At 47.6% G+C, this 22,877-nt stretch overlaps 1 long non-coding RNA gene across 1 annotated transcript; it reads right to left on the reverse strand.

Annotated features, from left to right (window-relative positions):
• Positions 1–11,202: 11,202 nt before the first annotated feature.
• Positions 11,203–14,665, reverse strand: LOC115831529. Its single transcript, XR_004027027.1, has 3 exons — positions 14,651–14,665; positions 14,386–14,390; positions 11,203–11,295 (listed from the first exon to the last, which is right to left on the reverse strand). It is a non-coding gene; the product is annotated as an uncharacterized LOC115831529 (long non-coding RNA).
• Positions 14,666–22,877: the final 8,212 nt, after the last annotated feature.

The raw sequence follows: 22,877 nt of genomic DNA on the forward strand, positions 1-22,877 counted from the left end.
AGGACTAAGCCAGTGGCAAGGAAGGGGATGGGGGTGAGGAGGAAATGCAGGCCTGATAGGGATTCCAGTGACCGGGAATCCCTTGGACACAAGCCCTTATCGCCTCACTCCACGGCTTTCCCCCAAGCCCTCTTTGTGGTTCTCTCTTCCGCTTTCCTTTTACACAGGGGAGATGGGGATGGACTCCTCCAAACGGCTTTCTGCCATCTTTTAAAAACCTCTCCAGGGCCGGGTGCGTGGCTCACGCCTGTAATCCCAGAACTTTGGGAGGCTGAGGTAGGCGGATCACCTGAGGTCGGCAGTTTGAGACCAGCCTGACCAACACGGGGAAACCCTATCTCTACTAAAAATACATTAACCAGGCGTGGTGGTGCATGCCTGTAATCCCAGCTACTCGGGAGGCTGAGGCAGGAGAATCGCTTGAACCCGGGAGGTGGAAGGAGGTTGCGGTGAGCCGAGATCGTGCCATTGTACTCCAGCCTGGGTGACAAGAGCGAAACTCCATCTTAAAAACAAAAAAACCTCTGCAGGTGCCCCCTTATCTTCCTCTTCACAGCTGCATTCTGAGAGTTGCCTACTTTTAATTCTCTCCCACCTTTCTCTCTGCCTTCTCACCCCAGTCTATGCTGATTTCTTTCCCCTGCTACTCCATTGACTCAGTTCTTACCGTGGTCTTTAATGCCCTCCCTCCCCTACATCCATGGGACACTTCTCTGCTGTGATCTTACTTTATTTCGGCAGCCTGCATACCCATGGCCACTCGCCCCTTGGGATTCTCTTTTTGGCCTCTATGACACATGACCCTGTAATTTTCTTGGTTTTCTTCTTACCTGTTTGGTTGGGCTTTCTCAGTCTCCTTCATAGATTCCCCTTCTTGAACAATTAAACTGCCCCCAGAGTTTGTGCTTAGGCTCTCTTCTTTCCCTTTTTTTTGAGACAGAGTCTCGCTCTGTCGCCCAGGCTGGAGTACAGTGGCATGATCTCAGTTCACTGCAACCTCCGCCTCCCAGGTTCAAGCAATTCTCCCGCCTCAGCCTCCCAAGTAGCTGGGATTACAGGCGTGCGCCTCAATTCCCAGCTAATTTTTATATTTTTAGTAGAGATGGGGTTTCACCATGTTGGTCAGCCTGGTCTCGAACTCCTGATCTCAAGTGATCCGCCCACATTGGCTTCCCGAAGTGCTGGGATTAGAGGCATGAGCCACCGCGCCCGGCCTTCTCTTCTTTTCTTATGCTATGCAACCATCTTGAGTTTATCCTCATCCATTCCCTTGCCTTCAACCACCACCTACAACCTAATGACTCTCAAATCTATGTCTCTAGTCCAGACCCTTCTCCTGACACACAAGCACATATGTCCAGCTGCCTTCTGGACATCTCTACTTGGATGTCCCACAGACACCAAAACAATATGTTCAAAGCTGAGCTCACCATCTCTCTCCAAATGGCTTCTCCTCCTGTGTTGCTCAGCCTGGTGAAAGGCACCATCATCCACTCATTTACCTAACCATTCAATCAACACAAACAAAATCCCTAATAGTCATCTCTAACATCTCCCATCTTTCATCCCCATCACCAAGTCCTGCTGATTTTATCTCCCGTCTCTCTCAAATCTGCTCTCCATCCACACCATCCTGCCAGCATTCCTAGGCCAAGGTTGTTGTTATTTCTTCTTCATCCTCCTCCTCCTCCTCTTCTTCCTCCTCTTCCTCCTTCTTCTTTCTTTCTCTTCTTCTTCCTTTTTTTTTTTTCTTTTTGAGATGGAGTCTTGCCCTGTCTCCCAGGCTGGAGTGCAATGGCTGCTCAATCTTGGCTCACTGCCACTTCTGCCTCCCGAGTTCAAGCGATTCTCCTGCCTCAGCCTCCTGAGTAGCTGGGATTACAGGCACCCGCCACCACGCCCAGCTAATTTTTCATATCTTTAGTAGAGACGGAGTTTCACCATGTTGTCCAGGCTGGTCTCCCTTGCTCTGTCTCCCAGGCTGGAGTGCAGTGGCACAATCATGCCTCACTCAAGGACAAACTCCTGCACCCAAGGGATCCTCCTGCTTCAGCCTCCCAAGGAGTTGGGACTACAGGCATGCACCACCACACCCGGCTGATTTAAAAATTTTTTTCTAGAGACAGAAAAAAATTTTTTCATTGCCTAGGCTGGTCTCAAACTCCTGGGCTCAAGTGATCCTCCTACCTCGGCCTCCCAAAGTGCTGTGAGTACAGGCATGAGCCACCATGCCCCACCCAGGACACCATCTTCTCGCTACTGCTTCCCTGCAACAGCCTCCTTGCTGGTCTCCCAACTTCCCAATTCCCTTTCTTCTCTTTATTCTCCACTGGCGTGGTCTTTCAGAACTGCACATTTGCTCATATCCTTCCACTGCTTGAAATTCACCAATGGGCCAGGCACAGTGGCTCACACCTGTAATCCTAGCAGTTTGGGAGGCTGAGGCGGGTGGATCACCTGAGGTCAGGAGTTTGAGACCAGCCTGGCCAACATGGCGAAAACCCCTCTCTACTAAATATATAAAAAATTAGCCGGACGTGGTGGCCGGCACCCGTACTCCCAGCTACTAGGGAGGCTGAGGCAGGAGAATCGCTTGAACCCCGGGGGCATAGGTTGCAATGAGCTGAGATCACGCCCCCTCACTCCAGCCTGGGCGAAAGAGCGAAATTCTGTCTCTAAATAAATAAATAAATAAATAAATTCACCAATGGCTCCTCATAGATCTCAGGAGAAAGTCCAAAGTTCCCAACATGGCCTGCAGGGTCCTGCAACATCTCACCTTTGCCTGCGTGTCCAGCCCCATTTGTTACTACTCTGCCCTTACTCTTGATCATTCTCTCCTGTGCCTGAACTTTTTCTTCAACCCTATCCCCTTCTGCCTAACTTTTACTTATTTGGCAAGTTCCAGCTCAGAATTCCTTCCTCTGGAAAGCCTTTTCTGACTTCCCAAGACCAGGTTAAATGTCTATTACAGAAAGTTAGACACCATGCCCTGCCTGTTGGTCCGCTGCCCCTTCTGTGATGAGAATGTGGCCCTGTACTATTCCCCAGTAGGGGCTGCATGCAGCCGCCTGAGCCTGCCGCTATCTGCTTCCAGCTGGTGACTGGACAAGGGATAGACACCTAAGCCAGATGCAGTTAATCTATAGATTTGGCATTTATATAATTTGCCAGCTGCAAAGGTATTGGAAAATGTGGGGAAAACAAGGTAGTGTAGAAAGTGAGGTGGGAGGTTGTCTAGAGAGAAGCCATGAAATTGAATAAGGACCCCGAGCCCAGAGGCTGTTGATTTTTTTTTTTTTTCTTTTTGACACTCACCGAGGCCGGAGTGCAGTGGCATGATCTCAGCTCACTGCAACCTGTTCAAGCAATTCTCCTGCCTCAGCCTCCCAAGTAGCTGGGATTATAGGTGAACACTACCATGCCGGGCTAATTTTTGTATTTTTAGTAGAGATGGGGTTTCACCATGTTGGCCAGGCTGGTCTTGAACTGCTGTCCTCACGTGATCTGGCCGCCTCAGCCTCCCGAAGTTCTGGGATGGCAGGTCTGAGCCACTGCGCCCAGCCTGCTGTTGATTTTTGAGGGCATTTTACTGTATCAGAATGTTTACTTGCAAGCAACAGAAAATGGTCTGCCTAATTTAGGCTGCAAAGGAATTCATTAAAAATATGTAGGCCGGGCGCGGTGGCTCACGCTTGTAATCCCAGCACTTTGGGAGGCCGAGGCGGGCGGATCACGAGGTCAGGAGATCGAGACCACGGTGAAACCCCGTCTCTACTAAAAATACAAAAAATTAGCTGGGCGTGGTGGCGGGCGCCTGTAGTCCCAGCTACTCGGAGAGGCTGAGGCAGGAGAATGGCGTGAACCCGGGAGGAGGAGCTTGCAGTGAGCCGAGATTGCGCCACTGCACTCCAGCCTGGGCGACAGAGCGAGACTCCGTCTCAAAAAAAAAAAAAAAGAAAATGTTGGTGGGGCACATTTTCCCAGGACCTCCTGGGACAGTGTCATGGGTGAAAAAACAAAAACTGAAACAAAACAAAACAACAACAACAACAAAAGACCTGGCTACTTCAAAGACTTCCCAGTGAGGTCTGGAGAAGCAGACATGGAGCTATGCAGTCAGGAACAGCGCCCAAAACCAGGCTGCAGAACCAGTCCAGTGAGCAAAATTCTGCTCCTGCTGCAAGACCAGGCTATGGAAGCGTGTAGAGCTCGAGCTGCTGAGCCAGAAACAGTGTTATCACAACAGCACCTGCTGCAGACAAAATCCTACACCATCCCTATTCCTTTGTGATACTGGCTCGCAATTCAAAGTCTGGGCCAGGCGTGGTGGCTCATGCCTGTAATCCCAGCACTTTGGGAAGCCGAGGCAGGTGGATCACCTGAGGTCAGAGTTCGAGGCCAGCCTGGCCAACATGGTGAAACCCCATCTCTACTAAAAATAAAAATTAGCTGGGTGTGGTGGCACGTGCCTGTAATCCCAGCTACTCGGGAGGCTGAGACAGGAGAATCACTTGAACCTGGGAGACGGAGGTTTCGGTGAGCCAAGATCACGCCATTGCACTCCAGCCTGGGCGACAGAGTGAGACTCCGTCTCAAAACAAAACAAAACAAAGTCTGGGTGAGTCTGATTGGGCATGTGCCTGTGACCCAGCTGCAAGAGAGTCTGGGAAAGCAAGTATCTGTTATTTTCAGCTAGGAATGCTGAAGCATGCTCCACTTCTGCAAAGATTCTGAAGTTGAAGGATTTTCCATAGACTCACATGCTTTGGCACCTACTAAAGTGATCCTATGTTTTACTTTCTTCAGATGTCAATGTCCTGGTTTTTTTTTTTTTTTGTTTTTTTTTTTTTTTTTTTTTTTTGAGCCTTCTGGCTCTGTTGCCCAGGCTGGAGTGCAGTGGCACGATCTCGGCTCACTACAACCTCTGCCTCCTGGGTTCAAGCAGTCGTCCTACCTCAGCCTCCCAAGAAGCTGGGACTACAGGCACGTGCCACCATGTCTGGCTAATTTTTGTGTCTTTTGTAGAGACAGGTTTTGCTGTGGCTGGTTGTGAACTTTGAGTTCAAGCAGTCTGCCTGCCTCAGCCTCCCTAAGTGTTGAGATTACAGGTGTGAGCCATCGTGTCACGCACTGGAGTGCAGTGGCACGATCTCGGCTCACCACAACCTCCGCCTCCCAGGTTCAAGCAATTCTTCTGCCTGAGCCTCCTGAGTAGCTGGGATTACAGGCACACCACCACACCTGGCTAATTTTCTGTATTTTTAGTAGAGAGGGCATTTCACCATGTTGGCCAGGATGGTCTTGATCTCTTTTTTCGCTCTTGTTGCCCGGGCTGGGTTCAATGGCGTGATCTCGGCTCACTGCAACCTCCGCCTCCTGGGTTCATGTGATTCTCCTGCCTCAGCCTCCCAAGTAGCTGGGATTACAGACATATGCCACCACGCCCAACTAATTTTGTATTTTTAGTGGAGACTGGATTTCTCCATGTTGGTCGGGCTGGTCTTGGTCTTCCGACCTCAGGTGATCCACCTGCTTCGGCCTCCCAAAGTGCTGGGATTACAGGCATGAGCCACTGCGTCCAGCCTGCTCACATTTTATTTAGGACTTTTGCATCTAAGTTAGAATATAGGAGTGGCTTATAGATCTCTTTTGGGGATCCTTGTCTGTTTTTCTGTTTGTTTGGTTTTATGATCAGAGTTACGCTAGCCTTGTAAAATAAATTGGAAAACTATATTCTCTGGAACAGTTATAGATAGGGATTTTCTGTTCTATATAGATTGGTGGAGTTCACCTATAAACCCATCTGGATGCCGGGTGTGGTGGCTCATGCCTGTAATCCCAGCACTTTGGGAGGCTGAGGCGGGCGGATCATGAGGTCAGGAGATCGAGACCATCCCGGCTAACACGGTGAAACCCTGTCTCTACTAAAAAATACAAAAAAAATTAGTCGGGCGTGGTGGCGGGTGCCTGTAGTCCCAGCTACTTGGGAGGCTGAGGCAGGAGAATGGCATGAACCCGGGAGGCAGAGCTTGCAGTGAGCCGAGATCGCGCCACTGCACTCCAGCCTGGGCGGCAGAGTGAGACTCTGTCTCAAAAAAAAAAAAAAAAAAAAAACCACCTGGATGTGGTGCCACTTTGGAGATAGATTTTTGTGTTTTTTGTGTGCTTGGTTTGGTGTGATTTGAGACAGGGTCTCACTTTGTCACCCTGGGTGGAATACAGTGGTGCCATCATGGCTCACTGCAGCCTCAACCTCCGAGGCTCAAGCGATCCTCCCACCTCAGTCTCCGGAGTAGCTGGGACCTCAGGCATGTGCCACTATGCCCAGCTATTTTTAAAAATTTTTTGTAGAGACAGAGTCTCCACTATGTTACCCAGGCTGATCTCGAACTTCCGGGCTCAAGCAGTCCTCCTGTCTCCACCTCCCAGCCACTCGAAAGGCTGAGGTAGGAGGACTCTTTGAGCCCGGGAGGTCGAGGCTGCAGAAAGCCATGATTGTACCACCGCACTCCGGCCTGGGTGACAGGGTGAGACCCTGTCTCAAAATAAATAAATAAATAAATAAGTTCCTTCCCTAATATTCTTCTTGTTATTGAAGCCACCTTTGCAAAATTATGACTGAGACAGTGCAAGGAATCTAACCTAACCAACTCCATCTTGCTTCTAAGCTTTAAGCTGTGCTTGTTCCTTCCTGGGCATAGGCTGAACTAACTTTGAGAGGAACTTCGTTTGTTGTTTATAGTTACAGGCATGAGCCATCACACCCGGCCTACAGTTTATAGTTTAAAACAAAGACGGTAATAGCCCTTTCCCAAAACAAGCCTACTTCTTGCCTGGGAACTAGACTGCCTTTGTAGTACTAACAACCTAGCCACGAGATTAGCAATTATGGTTTAGGAGCCCGGGCGCCTGTAATCCCAGTTCTTTGGGAGGCCGAGGTGGGCAGGTCACCTGAGGTCAGGAGTTTGAGACCAGCCTGACCAACATGGTGAAACCCCATCTCCACTAAAGATACAAAATTAGCCGGGCGTGGTGGTGGGCATCTGTAATCCCAGCTGCTCGGGAGGCTGAGGCAGGAGAATGGCGTGAACCCGGGAGGCGGAGGTTGCAGTGAGCCGAGACCGCACCATTGCACTCCAGCCTGGCCGACAGAGCAAGACTGTCTCAAAAAAAAAAAAAAAAAAGAAAGAAAGAAAGAAAGAAATTATGGTTTAGGAGTCATGCAGCTGGAGGCAACAGGATTCTGACCCTCCCTGGACTGCCCCTAAGATCAGTGCTTGAGATGTTTTGCAGACCCTGCACTTGATGGATCAGCTGGCGCCACCCAGATCAATAAACTGGCTCATCTGATCTTGTGGCCCCCACCCGGGAACTGACTCAGCACAAGAGGACAGCTCCAACTCCCTCTGATTTCACCTCTGACCTGATCAATCAGCACTCCCGGCTCACTGGCTTTCCCCCACCCACCAAGTTGTTCTTAAAAACTCCAATCCCTGAATGCTCAGGGAGACTGATTTGAGTAACAGTAAAACTCTGGTCTCCCACACAGTCAGCTCTGTGTGAATTACTCTTTCTCTATCGCAATTCCCCTGTCTTGATAAATCGGCTCTGTCTAGGCAGCGGGCAAGGTGAACCCATTGGACGGTTACCTTACTACCTGAGCCTAGCCCAGGGGTGTGACCTAATCATGGACAACTATACTCCTAGGATTTCACGTGGTGGATAAGGTGATAAGAGAAGAGGATGCAGAACTGGTCTTCATTCATTTCAGCAAAGTGTTCAGGAAAAGCTGTAGAGAAGTTCCTGCTACTAAGGTCCCCAAAGTTACCTGATTCCTGAGCTGTCCTGTGTTGTCAGTGTTCTCTTGCATCCAGTGAGCTCCTGTATCTCTTTCCAAGAAATTTCTGTTGGATTAAGTTAGCTAGAGTAGATTTCTGTTACATGCATTTGAAGAAACTTAATCCGGTTCTTGTTTTTGTTGTTGTTGTTGAGACAGTCTCACTCTATCGCCCAGGCTGGAGTGCAGTGGCACAATCTCGGCTCACTGAAACCTCCTGCTCACTGCAACCTCTGCCTCCCGGGTTCAAGCGATTCTCCTGCTTTAGCCTCCCGGATTACAGGCACACGCCACCATGCCTGGCTAATTTTTGTATTTTTGTAGAGATGGGGTTTCACCATGTTGGCCAGGCTGGTCTTGAACTCCTGACCTAAGGTGATCTGCCCACCTCGGCCTCCCAAAGTGCTGGGATTACAGGTGGGAGCCACCGAACCTGGCCCCTAATCCAGTTCTCTAGTGTAGTTCATTTATTTTTGCTTCCTTCCTTCCTTCCTTCCTTCCTTCCTTCCTTCCTTCCTTCCTCCTTCCTTCCTTCCTTTCTCTTTCTTTCTCTCTGTCTTTTTTTTTTTACTTTTTTTTGAGATAGGGTCTCACCCTGTTACCCAGACGGGAGTGCAGTAGAGTGGAATGATTGTGGCTCACTGCAACCTCCACCTCCCAGGCTCAAGCGATTCTCCCACCTTGGCCTGCCTGGTAGCTGAGACTGCAGGCATGTATCACCACGTCTGGTTAATTTTTGTTTTTGTTTTTTTGTAGAGATGGAATTTGCCATGTTGCACAGGCTGGTCTTGAACTCCTGGACTCAAGTGATCTACCTGCCTCAGCCTCCCAAAGTGCTGGGATTACAGGCCTGAGCCTATGCGCCCACTCTAGTATAGTTCATTTCTAAAGAATTTGTATAGAAGATGCCGGGCGCGGTGGCTCACGCCTGTAATCCCAGCACTTTGGGAGGCCGAGGTGGGTGAATCGCGAGGTCAAGCGATCGAGAGCATCCTGGCCGATATGGTGAAACCCCATCTCTACTAAAAATACAAAAAATTAGCCGGGAGTGGTGGCGGGCGACTGTAGTCCCAGCTACTCAGGAGGCTGAGGCAGGAGAATCACTTGGACCCGGGAGGCGGAGATTGCAGTGAGCCGAGATTGCACCATTGCACTCCAGCCTGGTGACACAATGAGACTCCATCTTAAGACAAAAAAAAAAAAAAAAAAAAAGAATTTGTATAGAAGACATTAGCTGGAGATCTATCAAAAATCCATTCAACCTTTACTCCTTTTTTCTTTTGAGAAACTACTCTTACCTCATCCCTAGAATTTTTGGTGACATTGACTCTCAGCTGCAAAGTGGGTCTAAGCCACTCAATAGACTCCCTCCTCTTTGACACAGTTTAAGGACCCAACAAGTACCCTGACATAAGCTGATTAGGGTGTTCATGGTCATAGCGATTGGCCCAGGGATAGAAATAGGAAGTAAGTTGGGCCTTTCATAATGAAACCCAAGACTCTTGTTTGATGGTTAAGGTATACAAACCTTCTCTGAATGTGGACGAGGAAATGTGTAACTCCAGGTGAGCTGTCAGCTGTTGGCATTATTCTGTGATTATGATGGGGTGTGGCCTTCAGATGAAGCTATCATCAGAAAAGGTATGTGTTCATCAACAGTTGACTGGATAAAGAAAATGTGAGGTCAGATGTGGTGGCTCCAGCTTGTAATCCCAGCACTTTGGGAGGCCAGGGCCGGGGTGGGAGGATCATTTGAGCCCAGGTGCTGGAGGCTGCAGTGAGCTATGATCATGCCACTGCACTCCAGCCTGGGTGACAGAGCAAAACCCTGTCTCTAAAAATTAATTAATTAGGCCGGGCACGGTGGCTTGCGCCTGTAATCCCAGCACTTTGGGAGGCCGAGGCGGGCAGATCACTTGAGGTCAGGAGTTTGAGACCAGCCTGGCCAACATAGTTATACCCCGTCTCTACTAAAAATACAAAAATTAGCTGGGCATGGTGGCAGGCGCCTGTAATCCCAGCTACTCAGGAGGCTGAGGCAGGAGAGTCGTTTGAACCCAGGAGGTGGAGGTTGCAGTGAGCTGAGATTGCGCCACTACACTGAAGCCTGGGTGACAGAGTGAGACTCCATCTTAAAAAAAAAAAAAAAATTAATTAAAATGTGATACACACACAAACACATACCATGAAGTGCTATGCAGCCCCTAAAAATAATGAAATCATGTCCTTTGCAGCAGCATGAATGGAGCTGGAGGCCATTATCCTAAGTGAACTAACTCAGAAACAGAAAACCAAATACTACATGTTCTCACCTATAAGTGGGAACTAAACAATGGTTACACATGGACATAAAGATGGAAATAATAGACATTAGGGGCTTTGAAAGAGGGGAGCTTGGGAGGGAAATGAGCATTGGACAATTACCTAATGGGGCCAGGCACGGTGGCTCACACCTGTAATCCCAGGAGGCTGAGGCGGGTGGATCACCTGAGGTCAAGAGTTCGAGACCAGCGGGGCCAACATGGCGAAACCCCGTCTCTACTAAAAATACAAAAATTAGCCAGGCTTGGTGGTGGGCACCTGTAATCCCAGCTACTCGGGAGGCTGAGGAAGGAGAATCGCTTGAACCCAGTAGGCAGAGGTTGTAGTGAGCCGAGATCGGGCCACTACATTCCAGATTGGGCGACAGAGCAAGATTCCGTCTCAAAAAAAAAAAAAAATTACCTAATGGGTCCGGTGTTCACTGTTTGGGTAATGGGTACACTAGAAGCCCAATCCTCACCAAGATGCAATATATTCATCTAACAAATATGCACATGTACCCCCTGAATCAAAAATAAAATAAACATTTCAGAAAAGAGCTTGGGGATGGTGGCTCATGCTTGTAATCCCTGCACTTTGCGAGGCCAAAGCTCAAAGATTGCTTAAGTTTAGGAGTTTGAGACCGGCCTCGGTAACACAGTGAGGCCTTATCTCTACCAAAAACAAAAACAAAAACATTAGTTGGACTTGGTGGTGTACCTTTTTTTTTTTTTTTTTGAGACAGAGTCTCGCTCCGTTGCCCAGGCTGGAGTGCAGTGGCACGATCTCGGCTCACTGCAAGCTCTGCCTCCCGGGTTCACGCCATTCTCCTGCCTCAGCCTCCCAAGTAGCTGGGACTACAGTACAGGCACCTGCCACCACGCCTGGCTAATTTTTTTGTTTTGTTTTTAGTAGAGACGGGGTTTCACTGTATTAGCCAGGATGGCCTCGATCTCCTGACCTCGTGATCCGCCCGCCTCAACTTCCCAAAGTGCTGGGATTACAGGCGTGAGCCACCGCACCCAGTCTGGTGGTGTACTCTTGTAGTCTCAGCTACTGAGGCAGGAGGATCGCTCTAGCCCAGGAGGCCAGGGCTGCAGTGAAACATGATCGTGTCACCGCACTCCAGTCTGGACGACAGAGCCAGACCCTGTCTCCCTGTCTCAAAAAAAAAAAAAAAAAAAAAGATGGGAGGCCGAGGCTGACGGATTGCTAGAGCCCAAGAGTTTGAGACCAGCCTGGGCTACATGGCAAAACCTGGTCTCTACAAAAAAAATACAAAAAATTAGCCGGGCATGGGCATGGTGGCTCTTGCCTGTAGTCCCAGCTACTCAGGACACAGAGGTGGGAGGATCACCTGAGCCCGGGAGATCGAGGGTGCAGTGAGCTGTGATCTCAGCACTGCACTCCAGCATGGGCAACAGAGCTAGACCATTTTTTGTTTGTTTGTTTGTTTTGTTTCTTTGTTTTGAGATGGAGTCTCGCTCTGTCGCCTAGGCTAGGGTACAGTGGTGCGACCTCGGCTCACTGTGACCTCCAACTCCCAGGTTCAAGCGATTCTCCTGTCTAAGCCTCCCAAGTAGCTGGGACTACAGGCCCACACCGCCTTGCCCGGCTAATTTTTTTTTGCATTTTTAGTAGAGACGGAGTTTCACCGTGTTGCCCAGGCAACACGCCCAATCCAACAGTTTTGTATTACCTTATGAGTCTCTAGGTCTTATTTAAACCTTCTCTTTTAGCTAGCTGTCTCTGGCACTGCTCTGGCAGTTAAAGGGGAGGTACTGCCAGGTGGAGGTAGAAGTCCAGATTCCCCCTTCAGCCTCTGTTGACAGCTGATGGACAGCAGGGACAGGAGATCGTCCTTACTCCAGGTGAGAGCAGGCGTTCCAGTTCCCTACATAAGCTCCACTGACTGCAGCACAGGAGGTCTCATTCCCAACTGGCAAGGATGGAAGTCCACACTCCCTTCTTGACGTTCTCTGAAAACACCACAGCAGGTATCTTAGTCCCTTTTTGCACTGCTATTAAGGAATACCTGATACTGAGGAATTTATAAAGAAAAGAGGCCAGGTGCTGTGGCTCATGCCTGTAATCCCAGCACTTTGGGAGGCCAAGGTGGGCAGATCACCTGAGGTCAGGAGTTCGAGAGCAGCCTGGCCAACATGGTGAAACCTCATCTCTACTAAAAATACAAAAATTAGCTGGGCGTGGTGGCACTCACCTGTAATCTCTGCTACACGGGAGGCTGAACCAGGAGAATCAGTTGAACCTGAGAGGTGGAGGTTACAGTGAGCTGAAATCGTTTCACTGCACTCCAGCCTGGGTGGACAGAGTGAGACTCAGTCTCAAAAAAAAAAAAAAAAAAAAGAAAAAGAAGTTTAGGCCAGTGTCTCACGCCTGTAATTCCAGCACTTGGGGAGGGTGAGGCAGGAAGATCGCCTGAGGCCAGGAGTTCGAGATCAGCCTGGCCAACATGGCAAAATGCCGTCTCTACTAAAAATACCAAAAAAAAAAAAAAAAAAAAAAAAAAAATTAGTCAGGCATGGTGGCGGGCACCTGTAATCCCATCTACTCCAGAGGCTGAGGCAGGAGAATTGCTTGAACCAGGGAGGTGGAGGGTGCAGTTAGCCAAGATCATGCCATTGCACTCCAGCCTTGGTGGCAAAAGTGAAACTCTGTCTCAAAAAAAAAAAAAGAAAGAAAAAAATTATTTATTTACTTTTGTTAGGGAGAATTCAGGGAAGAAATGAGTTGGGTTTATTTGTTTTTTCTATTTTATTTATTTATTTTTTGAGACAGAGTCTCACTCTGTCGCTTAGACTGGAGTGCAATGGCACGATCTTGGCTTACTGCAACCTCCTCCTCCCGGGCTGAAGCGATTCTCCCGCCTCAGCCTCCTAAGTAGCTGGGGTTACAGACACATCCCACTACCCCCTGGCTAATTTTTTTTGTTTTGTTTTGTTTTGAGATGGAGTTTCGCTCTTTTTGCCCAGGCTGGAGTGCAATGGCGCAATCTCGGCTCACCACAACCTCCGCCTCCCGGGTTCAAGCAATTCTCCTGCCTCAGCCTCCTGAGTAGCTAGGATTACAGGCATGCGCCACCACACCCAGCTAATTTTGTATTTTTAGTAGAGATGGGGTTTCTCCATGTTGATCAGGCTGGTCTCGAACTCCCGACTTCAGGTGATCTGCCTGCCTCTGCCTCCCAAAGTGCTGGGATTACAGGAGTGAGCCACTGCGCTGGCCCTGTATTTTTAGTAGAGACGGGGTTTCACCATGTAGGCCAGGCTGGTCTTTGAACTCCTGACCTCAAATGATCCACCTGCCTTGGCTTCCCAAAGTGCTGGGATTACAAGTGTGAGCCACCAGTGTGAGCCACCACGGCTGGCTCCGTGTAGATTTTTTTTTTTTTTGAGACAGAGTCTCACTTTCTCACCCAGGTTGGAATGCAGTGGTGTGATCACAGCTCACTGCAACCTCCGCTTCCTGGGCTTAAGTGATCCAAACACCTCAGCCTCCCAAGTAGCTGGGACTACAGGTGTGCACCACTACACCCGGGTGATTTTTGTATTTTTGGTAGAGATGGGGTTTCCTCATGTTGGCCAGGCTAGTCTTGAACTCCTGACCTCAAGTGATCCGCCTGCCTCCCAAAGTGCTGGGATTACAGGCGTGAGCCACTGCGACTGGCCTAGACTAGTGTTTGACCAAACAACTGGCCACTACTATTAGTCTGGCCAAGTTGACACATAAAATTATCCATCACACCATACCTTAGATATTTATTGTAAACTGCAATAAAGTTTAAAGTTTACAATAGGCCAGGCATGGTGGGAGGACGGCTTGAGCCCAGGAATTCCAGACCAGCCTGGGCAACAGAGCAAGATCCCACCTCTAAAAAAAAAAAAAGAAAGAAAAAAGTTTGTATTATAAAAAAAAATATGGCTAGGTGCGGTGGCTCACGCTTGTAATCCCAGCACTTTGGGAGGCCGAGGCGGGTGGATCACGAGGTCAGGAGATCGAGACCACGGTGAAACCCCGTCTCTACTAAGAATACAAAAATTAGCCGGGCATGGTGGCGGGTGCCTGTAGTCCCAGCTACTCGGAGAGGCTGAGGCAGGAGAATGGCGTGAACCCGGGAGGCGGAGCTTGCAGTGAGCCGAGATTGCGCCACTGCACTCCAGCCTGGGTGACAGAGCGAGACTCCGTCTCAAAAAAAAAAAAAAAAAAAAATCCATCTGAGAGACTTCTGCTTCTGGGAAGATGGAGTACACTTTCTTTTACCTATTCCACCTGCTAAGTACAACAAAATCCTGGATATTATACATAAAACACAAAAGCTGAACACGGTGGCAGGTTCCTGTAATCTCAGCTACTCAGGAGGCTGAGGCAGGAGAATCGATTGAACCTGGGAGGTAGAGGTTGCAGTGGGCTGAGATTGCACCACTGCTCTCCAGCCTGGGCAACAGAGCAAGAGTCTGTCTCAATAAAAAGAAAAGAAAAAAAAAAAACGAAAAATGAAAAAACAACCCACTATTCTAGATGTTGCCGTGAAGGTGTTTTCAGATGTGATTAACATTTAAATCAGTATGCTTGGAGTAAAGCAGATTATCTTTCATAATGTAGGTGGGCCTCATCCAACCAGTTGAATGGCTTAGGAGGAAAGACTGAGGTTCCCTTGAGAAGGAAGGAATTCTGCCTCTAGACTACCTTTGGACCCAGGATTATGTACTCTTCCCTCGGTCTCTAGCTTGCTGACTCACTATTCAAGGTTTTGGACTTGCTAGCGCACATAATCATGAATCATGTGAGCTAATTCCTTAAAATAAATATTTGTCGTGTGTGTGTGTGTGTGTATACATCCTATTGGTTGTATTGGGTTTCACTCTGTTGCCCAGAGTGGAGTGTAGTGGCGTGATCATGGTTCACTGCAACCTCCTGGGCTCAAGCCATCCTCCCACTTCAGCTACCCAGGTAGCTGGGACTGCAGGCGCATGCTACCATGTCTGGCTATGCTCCTGTTTTTGTAGAGTGCCCTGACTAGTACTCATGATTTTCACTTTCTGGAATTTTTTTTTTTTTTGAGACAGGATCTGTCTCTGTCACCCAGGCTAGAGTGCAGTGATGCGATCACGGCTCACTGCAACCCCCGCCTACCAGGCTTGAGCAATCCTCCCACCTCAGCCTGCCCAGTAGCTGGGACTGCAGGCACACACCACCACACCAAGCTGATTTTTGTATTTTTAGTAGAGATGGGGTTTCGCCATATTGCCCAGGCTGGTCTGGAACACTCTCGCCTTGGCCTCTCAAAATGCTGGGATTACATCAGCGAGCCACCAAGCCCGGCGTCTGGAATTTGTTTTTTTTTTTTTTTTTTTTTTGAGAGGGAGTCTCGCTCTATCGCCCAGGCTGGAGTGCAGTGGCGCAATCTCGGCTCACTGCAAGCTCCGCCTCCCGGGTTCACGCCATTCTCCTGCCTCAGCCTCTCCGAGTAGCTGGGACTACAGGCGCCCGCCACCACGCCCGGCTAATTATTTTGTATTTTTAGTAGAGACGGGGTTTCACCGTGGTCTCGATCTCCTGACCTCGTGATCCGCCCGCCTGGGCCTCCCAAAGTGCTGGGATTACAAGCGTGAGCCACCGCGCCCGGCCTGGAATTTGTTATTCTCTTTATGTTCTATGTGCATTTTAAAATAATATGTATTCCCTGTTGAGATAATATATACTCTCAAATCCTGTATACTTTTTCTTATTTTTTGTGTACTTGATCTGTCCGTTTCTGAGCGAGGTATGTTAAAATCAAACACCCCAATTGTGGATTGTTCACTTTATTCTTTATTTCTATACAATTTTACTTTATTTTAAAGCTATGTTTTTAGACAGACAAATGCCTATGACTATTAGCTAGTCGACTTGCTGGCTGTTGTAACATATTCCCACAAATCGAGTGGCTTGCAAAAATAACAATGTATCCTCTTACAGTTCTGGAGGCCAGAAGTCTGAAATCAAGGTGTCCCCATGGCCACACTTCCCCCGGAGGCTCTAGGAGAGAACGCTCCCCTGCCTTTTCCAGCGTCTGGCAGCTGCCAGCATTCCAACGCTTTCCTTGCTTGGAGCTTTATCATTCTAATCTCTGCTACTGTTTTTATATCAGTTTCGCTTCTGTGTATCTGTGTCTTCTCCTCTCCTGTCTCTTATAAGGACACTTGTCACTGGTTTTCGGGCCCTCTTGGATAATCTAGAATCATCTCCTTATCCAGGTCCTTAATTCATTTACATCTCAAAGATCCTTTTTCCAAATAAGATAACATTCACAGATGTCAGGGATTAGGACATGGACGTATCTTTTGAGGGGGGCCATCATTCAGCCCCACTACAACTATTATAGCTTCTTGGTATATTATACCTTTTATAAAGATGAAATATTCCCCTTGGTCCCTTTTAATGCTTTCTGTTTTGAATTCTTTTGTTTGGCATTAATATTGCTATATTTGTTTTCTTTATATTAGTATTTTTATGTCTTAACTTATTCTCTTATTTTCCAGCTTTTTTTTTTTTTTTTTTTTTTTTTTTGAGATGGAGTTTCACTCTCGTTACCCAGGCTGGAGTGCAATGGCGTGATCTTGGCTCACCAAAACCTCTGCCTCCCGGGGTTCAGGTGATTCTCCTGCTTTAGCCTCCTGAGTAGCTGAGATTATGGGTGCCCAGCTAATTTTCTGGTATTTTTAGTAGAGATGGGGTTTCACCATGATGGCCAGGATGGTCGCGAATTCCTGACCTCAGGTGATCCACCTGCCTGGGCCTCCCAAAGTGCTGGGATTACAGGCATGAACCACCATGCCTGGCATTTTCCAGCTTTTTACCAATTTGTTTTTGTTGTCTCTTGCAAACAGCATGTAGGTAGCAGAATTATTTTATTTACTTATTTATTTGTTTGTTTATTTATTTTTGAGACAGAGTCTCGCTCTTTGTCCAGGCTGGTGTGCAGTGGTGCAATCTCAGCTCACTGCAACCTCCTCCTCCCAGGTTCAAGCGATTCTCCTGCCTCAGCCTCCCGAGTAGCTGGGACTACAGGTGTGTGCCACCACGCCTGGGTAATTTTTGTATTTTTAGTAGAGACAGGGTTTCACCATGCTGGCCAGGCTGGTCTTGAACTCCTGGACTCGTGATTCTCCTGCCTCAGCCTCCCAAAGTGCTAGGATTACAGGTGTGAGCCACTGTGCCTGGCGAGCAGAATTATTTTATAATATAATCTGGCATATGACTCTTTAACAGGTGAGTTCAACCCAATACATGATGTCCTTCTCAGATATGTTTGAGCTTATTCCTGTAATTTTATTCTCTTTTTTCTCTGTTTTTCCATTTTTGTTTATTTATTGAGACAGAGTCTCACTCTTCTTGCCCAGGCTGGAGTGCATTGGCATGATCTCAGCTCACTGCAACCTCCGCCTCCTGGGTTCAAGCAATTCTCCTGCCTCAGCCTCCTGAGTAGCTGGGATTACAGGCGCCCACCACCATGCCCGGCTAATTTTTGTATTTTTAGTAGAGATGGGGTTTCACCATGTTGGCCAGGCTGCTCTTGGACTCCAGACCTCAGGTGATCCACCTGCCTCCGCCTCTTAAAGTGCTGGGATTACAAGTGTGAGCCACCACGCCCGGCTACCATTCATTGATTTTTAACATAACATTTAAATGTAACTTTCTATCAAAATCTAGAACAAATAACTATTGATTGGCCCCAAAACAAGATGAGGTTCTTAGAATGTGTTTAGTTTTCTATCCCTACCCCTTCATCTTCCATGAGATATCACCAAGAATTTTAATTATAGATTACTACTTCCATTGTATTTTATGTATTTGTTTACTTATTTATTTATTTTTTGAGACAGAGTCTCGTTCTGTCACCCAGGCTGGAGTGCAGTGGTGCAATCATAGTTCACTGCAACCTCCAACTCCTGGGATCAAGCAATCCTCCCAACTCAGCCTCCTAAGTATCTGGGACTACAGGTGCCCACCACCACACCCAGCTAATTTAAAAATTTTTAGGCCAGGCGCAGTGGCTTATGCCTGTAATCCCAGCACATTGGGAGGCTAAAGTGGGCAGGTCACGGAAGGTCAGGAGTTCACAACCAGCCTGACAAACATGGTGAAACCCCATCTCTACTAAAAATACAAAAATTAGCCAGGTGTGGTGGCGGCCGCCTGTAATCCCAGCTACTTGGGAGGCTGAGGCAGGAGAATCGCTTGAACCCAGAAGGCGGAGGTTGCAGTGAGCCGAGATCGTGCCATTGCACTCTAGCCTGGGCGACAAGAGCGAGACTCCGTCTCAGGAAAAAAAAAAAAATTCAGTAGAGATGAGATCTCACTAGGTTATCCAGGCAGAACTTAAATTCCTGGGCTTGATTCTCCCACCACTGCTTCCATTTTAAAACATCAGTTAGAACTTTCTTAGACTTACCAATGCATTAGCTGGTTTCCTTGCTTACTGTTGCTTCGTGAGTCTCATGTCTTCTGGGATTCTGGGATTACATCTGTCACTCTTTTCAGCTGTTCAGCACCCAAAGGCCTTTTCCTATGCTCCAGACACCCCACATCATGAGCAAGACCCTGCCTCTCACTAGCAAATGGGAAAGCACCAGACCCTTGGTTCCTTTGCAGCCAGGCCCCAGGCATCTCACTGGGGCTTCTCCAGGCAGGCTTTCCTGTTTGCCTGAAGGGCCACACCAAATCTGAACTGGGCACCAGGAGGCAATTTCTCTTGGTCTCTACCTGCGGGATGGGCCTACTTCTAAGAGCAGCAACCATTTAATACGATATTTTTCCCCCAGTGTCCTAAACACTTTTGTGTTAACATTAGTTGCCTAGGCTAGAGTGCAATGGTGTGATCTTGGCTCACTGCAACCTCAGCCTCCTGGGTTCAAGCGATTCTCCTGTCTCAGCCTCCCCAGTAACTGGCGCGCCCAACCACGCCCAGCTAATTTTTCTGTGTTTTACTAGAGATGTGGTTTCACTATGTTGCCCAGGCTGGTCTCAAACTCCTAATCTGAAGTGATCCACCCACCTCGGCCTCTAGAAATGCTGGGATTGGCCAGGCGCGGTGGCTCACGCTTGTAATCCCGGAACTTTGGGAGGCCGAGGCGGGCGGATCACGAGGTCAGGAGTTCGAGACCACGGTGAAACCCCGTCTCTACTAAAAATACAAAAAATTGGCTGGGCGTGGTGGCGGGCGCCTGTAGCCCCAGCTACTCGGAGAGGCTGAGGCAGGAGAATGGTGTGAACCTGGGAGGCGGAGCTTGCAGTGAGCCGAGATCGCGCCATTGCACTCCAGCCTGGGGGACAGAGCGAGACTCCGTCTCAAAAAAAAAAAAAAAAAAAGAAATGCTGGGATTACAGGTGTGAGCCACTACGCCTGGCCAAACATTATATTTTTAAGACATATTCATATTGATGTACCCACAGCTATAATTCATTCATTCGCAGTGCTTTATTGTATTTAATGAGTAAAAGGCATTTTTCCTCCCTGTTGTTTATGATCATTTGCTTTGTTTCCACTTTTTTCCCCCATTATAAATAATAGCCAGGCGCAGTGGCTCATATCTGTAATCCCAGCACTTTGGGAGGCTGAGACAGAAGGATTGCTTGAGTGGAGGCTTGAGACTAGCCTGGGCAACATAGTGAGACCTCATCTCTGCTAAAAATGAAAACAAAAATAAATCAGCCAGGTATGGTAGCAGGTACCTGTGGTCCCACCTACTCGGGAGGCTGAGGTGGGAGGATGACTTGAGCCTGGGAGGCGGAGGTTGCAGTGAGCTGAGACTGCACCACTGCAGTCCAGCCTGGGTGACAGAGCAAGACGCTGCCTCAAAATAAATAAATAATAAAATAAAATAAAATAATGAATAAATTAAAATAAGAAACTGGGGGGGGGGGTGTGAGTCCCAGACATTAGCATTTTTGCTAAGATTTTATTTTTATATAATTTAAAACTTACAGAAAAAGTACCAGAATAGTAGGAAGAACTGCATGCCCTCTTCCCAGATTCACCATGTGTTAACATTTTGTCTTATTTGCTTGATCATCCTGTCTTTCTCCCTCTTAAGTGTTTTTTCCTGGAACCATTTGAGAACAAGCTGAAGACATTATGTTTCTTTACCACTAAATATTTCAGTGTGTGTTTCCTAAAACAAAGACATTTCCTTATATACTACAGTGCAGTTATTAATTTTAGGAAATATAATATTGATACAATACTAATATCCAATCCACAGTCCATAATCCCATTTGGCCAATTGTCATAAAATGTCCTTGATAGTTGTTGTTTTTTGCTTTTTTCTTTCCTGTCCAGAATCCAATCCAGGACCATATCACTTTAATTTGCTTTAGTTCCTTAACCTGTCTTTATTTTTCATAAGTTTGACATTTTTAAAAATTATAATCCAGTAATTATGTAGAGTTTCCCTCAATTTGTCAGATGTTTCCACAAGATTGTATTTGGGTTATGTTTTTCTGGCAGGAATATTACACCAGCGATCTTTCTTGGTGCGTTGTATCAGGAAACACATTATATCAATTTCACCCTTAATGGGGATGTTAACTTTGATCCCTTGGTTAAGGTGGCATCCACCATGTTTCTCCACTGTGGAGATTCTGTTTTTTTACTTTGTAACTAAGGAGCACTTTTGTGGAGAGATACTTTGATACTATGTAAATATCTTGTTCCTTCTCAATCTCTGGCCTATATCCTGCAGCATCCACTGATAATTTGTTTTTTTTTTTTGAGACAGAGTTTCACTCTTGTTGCCTAGGCTGGAGTGCAATGGCGGGATCATGGCTCACCACAACCTCCGCCTCCCTGGTCCCGGTTCAGGCAGTTCTCCTGCCTCAGCCTCCTGAGTAGCTGGAATTACAGGCACGTGCCACCACACCCAGCTAATTTTTGTATTTTTAGTAGAGGCGGTGTTTCACCACGTTGGCCAGGCTGGTCTCGAACTCCTGACCTCATGATCCACCCACCTCGGCCTCCCAAAGTGCTGGGATTACAGGTGTGAGCCACCGTGCCTGGCTATCCACTGATAATTCTTGCCGGAATTAATTACTGTCATGATGACAGAAAAACTTTCCTTTAAAAAAAAGTCATTTAGCTGACTCTGGGCACATTGTGGGTTGGCTCTGTTCTTCGAGAAGCAACAAAAAATAAAAATTAAAAAAAAAAAAGGCTGGGTGCAGTGGCTCACTCCTGTAATCCCAGCACTTTGGGAAGCGGAGGCAGGTGGATCACTTGAGGCCAGGAGTTCAAGACAAGTCTGGGCAACACGGCAAAACCCTGTCTCTACTGAAAAATATTTTAAAAAATTAGCCTGGTGTGGTGGTGCATGCCTGTAATCCTAGCTACTCAGGAGGCTGAGGCACGAGAATCCCTTGAACCTGGGAGGCAGGGGTTGCAGTGAGCAGAGATCTTGCCACTTGCACTCCAGCCTGGGTGACGGAGCAAGACTCTGTCTAAATAAATAAAAATACAAAAATTAGGCCTGGCGTGGTGGCTCACGCCTGTAATCCTAGCACTTTGGGAGGCTGAGGTGGGTGGATCACCTGAGGTCAGGAGTTCGAGACCAGCCTGGCCAACATAGTGAAACCCCATCTCTACTAAAAATGCAAAAATTAGCCGGTCATAGTGGCACATGCCTGTAGTCTCACCTACTCCGGAGGCTGAAGCAGGAGAATCGCTTGCACCCAGGAAGCAGAGATTGCAGTGAGCCGAGATCGCGCAACTGCACTCCAGCCTGGGTGACAGAGCAAGACTCCATCTCAAAAATAAATAAATAAATAAATAAATACAAAAAATAAAAAGTGATTTAAAAGCCAAGGGCGATGGCTCATGGCTGTAGTTCCAGTACTTTGGGAGGCTGAGGTAGGAGGATTGCTTGAGTCCAGGAGTTTAAGACCAGCCTGGGCAACACAGTGAGACCCCGGCTCTACAAAAAAATTAAAAAATTAGCTGGGTGTGATGGTGTGGACCTGTAGTCTCAGCTACTCGGGAGGCTGAGGTGGGAGGATCGCTTCAGCCTGGGAGGTCAAGGCTGTGGTAAGCTGTAATGATGTCATTACGGCCTTGGCATTACAGTGCAATGGTGGCACTCCAGCCTTGGCAACTCTATGAGACCCTGTCTCAAAAAGAAATAAATAAATATATACATAAATATATACATAAATAAATAAGTGATTTAAGTTTATTCCTTTTTCTTTGTAACCAAAAGAGTCCACCTAAAACAAAACAAAAGTTGGAATCAAAAGTGGGGTTCCGTGGAACTGATCCTGAGTCCGATAAGGGGCCTGGGCAGTTGAAGTAGAATGTTTCTATCCAAGGTTTGTATGACAGAGTCACTAATTAATCTGTCACCTGGGGGATCCTGGACTTTAAACATGGGCACTGTTAGCAGGCATTTGGTCAATTGGTGGCTTTAGCTCTGGGTCAATTCCAGGAGAGAAAGTGTATTTTGAGCTTTCTAGACTGGATTAGTTACTGTATTATAAATTCCTAGGGCACCTTGCCGAAGCTGTTCTGCCACTTTGTTTTAATGTGTGTCTGTCCCTCTGGATGGCAGACTTTGGAACAGCAGGCACTCAGAAGCATGGCCCATGTTCTAAGAGGCAGGAGCTGCTCCATGGATTGGGAGAGGATTGAGAACATTAAATAAGGAACTTCCTTGGGCTTCTCTCTCTGTCTCATGTCTCACTTTTA

The sequence above is a fragment of the Nomascus leucogenys genome, chromosome 19, assembly GCF_006542625.1.
Source record: "Nomascus leucogenys isolate Asia chromosome 19, Asia_NLE_v1, whole genome shotgun sequence".
Classification (NCBI taxonomy): Eukaryota; Metazoa; Chordata; class Mammalia; order Primates; family Hylobatidae; genus Nomascus; species Nomascus leucogenys.